Genomic DNA, 5948 nt, shown 5'->3' with positions numbered 1-5948 from the left:
GAAAAATTGAAATTAACAAAAAAAAATGGATTTTTCTAAATGTCTAGTTTAATATATTTTGTATTTTGTATTTTTCATATTTTATTTTTAAAAAATGAAAAATATTGATACCTTGTGTGTGAGAACCCTTTGCCTTCAGGCTAAAAACAATATAATGATTGATAATACTAATAAAAAAAATGGGGGTATAAAAGAAAATTTAATATCTCAAATTTTAATTTTTTGAAAATAATTTTTAAGAATATAAGATACAGTTTTTGTATAAAAATTTGTAAATTTTATATTGAAGTTCTTGTTTTCTTAAAATGGAAAACAAAATAATATCCAAATGAGGTCTAAATATTTTGTGGATTTTAAAAGCAGATTTATTATTTTTTTAGCCACAATTTAGGATTTTCTTTTTTATTTTGTTTTCTCTTAAAAAAATAAAACAAAAATAAGTGGTGACTCCAAGTTTTTTAAAAAAAAATCAAATTATCACCAAATAAATAAAAGGCTAGTTTCACCATTGAGTGGGAAAGCATTGCGTGAAAATACGGGGTCCACACCCTTATTTGTTGCAGCCACTTGGGTCCTATTAAACCACCAATCTGTAAAAGAAAACTAATGGTCATGATGAGGAGGGTGCACTAGAGCTACATGATGAAGGTACCTTAGATGGGTGTAATGTACCAACAAAGGTCAATGGTGGTGACAGGAGCCATCTGGATATTAAAAATTGTGGACCCGCATTTTTCACGTGCGTCCCCACTCGATCGGCGAGACTCGCTTTTTATTTGTGAAAAATTAATTTTAGAAAAGTTGGAGTCGCCACTTATTTTATTTTTATCTTAAAGGGAAAATAAAACAAGAAAGAAAACCCTAAAATGTGACTCCATAATTTTTGAAAAAAAAGACATGTCTTTGAAAAACCCGAGTCTAAGTCCGGGGATCAGGTTACTTATTGGGAAGGTACCTCTAGGAGGTAGCACCCCTCTAAGCCCTAAAAAGGTCTCTATTGACTAAGTTGAGGGAAACGTGGCAATTAAATGGTTAATCATGGATACTTAAGTGAGCTAGGGTGATTTCGAAAAATAGCATGCTTAGCAGGAAAACTAATCACAATCATGAAAAAAAGATTTAGGGTACGTACCTGGACTGCTTCTTAAGCGCTATCACAAGACATCAAAGGTTAATTTAAACAATATATCATCCAGCATGTATTTTATTAGAAATAATCAAACAATGAAACATGTATATCAGAACACTCAAGCATTATTAGACATAAGCATTATTTCACAATGACAAGCATATTCACATAATTCAGAAAGTAGGTGATAGAGGACATACCTGGGTAGCATAGATAATTTGTAACGTGCTTCCTCAAGTTGTAAGGGGTTAGATAACAAATAATAAAATATAGAAATCCTAGCATGCTCATTATCTAATTAGCATAGCAAAAGTGATCAAAGTATATAGAATCATCAATTATCACATACATCTTGTATATAATTCCTAAAAAATAGATAGACATGATTTCAACAAGTGTCAAATGTTGCAACAAAAATAAAATTTGAAAAGATTTTCTTATGTAGGGGTTTCACCAATTCCCCAATCGATATACACGAATTTAGCTTAGAATTATCCCATTTGTTTGGGACCACAAGCTTTGATTCGTGTTTTATTCAAAACCGTAATTTTATTTGAAAGATGTGAACCGATCAAAACATGGTTGCACATTATTTTAAAAAAATGAGATTTTGATTCTAAGAACTCTAAATGAATTTTTGAAATGGATTTTTAAGGGGATCTTTTGACTCTAAGAAACTCTAAATGAATTTTTGAAATGGATTTTTAAGGAAAATGAGATTTTGAGAATAGTGTTATATTTTTTTAAAAAATAAAGAAATTAATTTGAAAGCAATAAACTGTATGAATCAAAATACCAAGCAAAACAAAAGAGAACAAAATCACAAAGTAGAATTTTTGACAACCAAGAAAATTGAAGGTGAGAATAGAGGCTAATCTTCATGAGTTTCCAAAAGCCTCAGAAAGAAAATCAAATTAAATGAAGGATCACTAAAGCAATGGGCAAGGCATTCTAAATTAGACAAACTAACAAGGTATCGATTTATGAACCAACCTCTAAGATTTTAAAAGCATATAAATTTAGATAAGGGTGATCAGGATCTTACATTAATGATTTTGAAACAAAAACTAAAAATGGATCAATTCAGGTAAGGAACTAAAATTATAGAAGTACCTAAACTAATTAAAACGAGTTTGACTAAATTAAACTAAAAACGTGAACTTTCAAACATAGAATTAATTTTACTAATGAACTACAATTATAAAAGTGCTTAAGCTAATTAAAATGAGCCAAACTAAATCAAAGCAATCTAAAGATATGTACTTTCAAGCATAGAATTAATTTTATTGATGAACCAAAAATTATAAAAGTGTCTAAACTAAATAGATGAATTAAATTAAATCAAAGTACACTAAAAACATGAACTTTTAAATAAAGAATCAATTTTATCAATAAATAAATAAAACTATAAAAACACATAAACTAATTAAAAGGAACCAAATTAAATCAAAGAATACTAAAAATATGAACTTCCAAACATGAAATCAATTTTATCAATAAACTAAAACTATAAAAAACACCTAAAATAATGAATATAAATTATTAAATCAAAGCAAACTAAAAAAAAACTGAAACTTTCAAACATGGGATCAATTTTATTAATGAACTAAACTATAAAAAATATCTAAACTAACTATAATGAATCAAATTAAATTAAAGTAACCTAAAAACGCAAACTTTCAAACATAAAATCAATTTTATCAATAAACTAAAACTATAAAAACACCTAAAATAATGAATATAAATTATTAAATCAAAGTAAACTAAAAAAAAACTGAAACTTTCAAACATGGGATCAATTTATTAATGAACTAAACTATAAAAAATATCTAAACTAACTATAATGAATCAAATTAAATTAAAGTAACCTAAAAACGCAAACTTTCAAACATAAAATCAATTTTATCAATGAACTAAAACTATAAATGTATTTGAACTAAATAGATGAATTAAACTAAATCAAAAGTAAACTAAAGACATGAACTTTTAATATAGAATCAATTTTATTAACGAACTAAAATTATAAAAGTATCTAAACTAATTAAAATGAATCACATTAAATCAAAGAATACTAAAAATATGAACTTCCAAACATGGGATCAATTTTATTAATAAACTAAAACTATAAAAACACCTAAAATAATGAATACAAATTATTAAATCAAAGCAAACTAAAAAAAAACTAAAACTTTCTAACATGGGAACAATTCTATTAATGAACTAAACTATAAAAAATATCTAAACTAACTATAATGAATCAAATTAAATTAAAGCAACCTAAAAACGCAAACTTTCAAACATGAAATCAATTTTATCAATGAACTAAAACTATAAATGTATTTGAATTAAATAGATGAATTAAACTAAATCAAAAGTAAACTAAAGACATGAACTTTTAATATAGAATCAATTTTATTAACGAACTAAAAATTATAAAAGTATCTAAACTAATTAAAATGAATCACATTAAATCAAAGAATACTAAAAATATGAACTTCCAAACATGGGATCAATTTTATTAATAAACTAAAACTATAAAACACCTAAAATAATGAATACAAATTATTAAATCAAAGCAAACTAAAAAAAAAAAACTGAAACTTTCAAACATGGGAACAATTCTATTAATGAACTAAACTATAAAAAATATCTAAACTAACTATAATGAATCAAATTAAATTAAAGCAACCTAAAAACGTAAACTTTCAAACATAAAATCAATTTTATCAATGAACTAAAACTATAAATGTATTTGAATTAAATAGATGAATTAAACTAAATCAAAAGTAAACTAAAGACATGAACTTTTAATATAGAATCAATTTTATTAACGAACTAAAATTATAAAAGTATCTAAACTCATTAAAATGAATCACATTAAATCAAAGAATACTAAAAATATGAACTTTCAAATATGGGATCAACTTTATCAATAAATAAATAAATGGAATACAAGTAATTAAAAGAGTAGAAAATGCATGAATAAATGAATAAATAAAACTCAAATGTTTTCAATATGATGCAATTAATCAAAATTAAATAGGGATCAAATCGTTCTTTTTTTCTAATATAATGAATCAAAATTAAAACACACAAATTCATTCAACCCAAACTAACAAATAAATCAATACTAAATTAAATTGGAATTTAAAAAAAGAAAAAAAAAGATATCTAATAAAAAAAAATGAAAACTCTTTCAAAAAAGCTAACCTGTGTTATGGAAAAAATCCGTCTTTGATGCGTTAAAGTAGCTCCTCCTAAAAAATCCTCTGTTCCTCTCTATTTCAAAAAGAATATCACGACCCTTTGCTCCCAAAATTCTCTCTTGCGTGTTCTCTAAAAAAAAAATCCCTTTTAATTTCTCCCAATCCTCCAATGCGTGCTTCCACCCTCTTCTTTTCCTTTTCTCACCTATATATATCACCCATCAAGACCTAAATTTGTTTCCAAAAAGGAAAATTCTCCTATTTCCTTTCTTCTTCTCTTCTTTTTTTAAATCTTCCAATCAAAAGCAATCTTCCCAATTTCAAATTCCCCTCCAAAACCTTCCAAGGAGAGTCCCACCTTCCTTAAACTCCAATGGTAAGTTTCCTTGTAAAAAAACATGAAATTTTTTAAGTTAAATAATTGAATGAATAGATAAGCAAGTAAATAAATTAGGAAACGGTAAAAATAAATAAATAAATAATAAATAAATAAATAAGTTAAGGAAAATAATATAAAGAGGAAGATAACCAATAAAAAGTGAATGATAATCATAAAACTAAAACTAAAAAATAAAATAAAATAAAATAAAAATAAACCAATAAACAAAAGCCGAGCCCAAAAGCCATGTAACCATGCAAGTCATACAAGTCACGCTAAAAATGTCCAAATGGGCCAAGTGTGCCTAAACGGCCTATGATGAGACTAAGTGGGCCTAGGGTGGTGCCTAATGGGCCAAGTGTGTCTAAAAGCTATCCTAAAAAAAAAACAAGAAAAGCCTAAGTCTAAGTTAGGGCTGCCAAGGGTCACAATAAGGGATCAAATAATCCCTTAACCAAAATCTCCGAGGTGACTCAAAAAAAGGTAAGTTGTATGAGTAGCCATGGGCCACCAAGGAACTATTGTGGAGCATTGAAAACGAATTTTAAAGACATGTGCTAAAGGGACAAAATTGAGGGTCTACAAAAATGTTTATCATCAAATTCCACCATGGCTTTCATATGCCAATCCTGATGAATTTCATGTATGACCACCATTATTAAGATATTAACTTTATTATGGTTTCCGCTGTTCTTATGACCCCTAAAAACCTGATATACAATGACATGTAAACTTTAAATGCAGCAGTTTCCAAAGAATTAAAACATCTACACAATGTGAGAAGTGAAAAGCTGAAAGGAATGAAAACTGAAAAACAGGGTAAAACAAAGTATTCTTGAATCTTCTGAATTCTTTATTTTCTGAGATTCATCTCTTGTTTTTGTGAGCCATGACTCAACATATATACATGTATTTGAAGTTAGTTATGCCTTATAACTGATTATCTAACAGTACCAGAACTGATAAACTAATTAGAGGTTAGTTATAGGTTTCTAATTAATGCTGTTTAATTACAGCTGTACATGGCTTAACATCCCCCTCAAACTCAAAGGTCTAGCTAGAACAGTGAGTTTGCTTTGTAGATTGAGAAATTGTTGAACGGGAAAGGCTTTGGTAAGAGCATCAGCAATCTGGTCACAAGAAAGAATGTGCTGAACCACCAAAGTCTTATTGAGCACCTTCTCCTGAACAAAATGACAATCTAGTTCCACATGTTTGACTAGAGAATGAAAAA

Source organism: Vitis riparia, chromosome 15, assembly GCF_004353265.1.
Source record: "Vitis riparia cultivar Riparia Gloire de Montpellier isolate 1030 chromosome 15, EGFV_Vit.rip_1.0, whole genome shotgun sequence".
Lineage (NCBI taxonomy): Eukaryota > Viridiplantae > Streptophyta > Magnoliopsida > Vitales > Vitaceae > Vitis > Vitis riparia.
Note: the sequence above shows the minus strand (reverse complement) of the source record.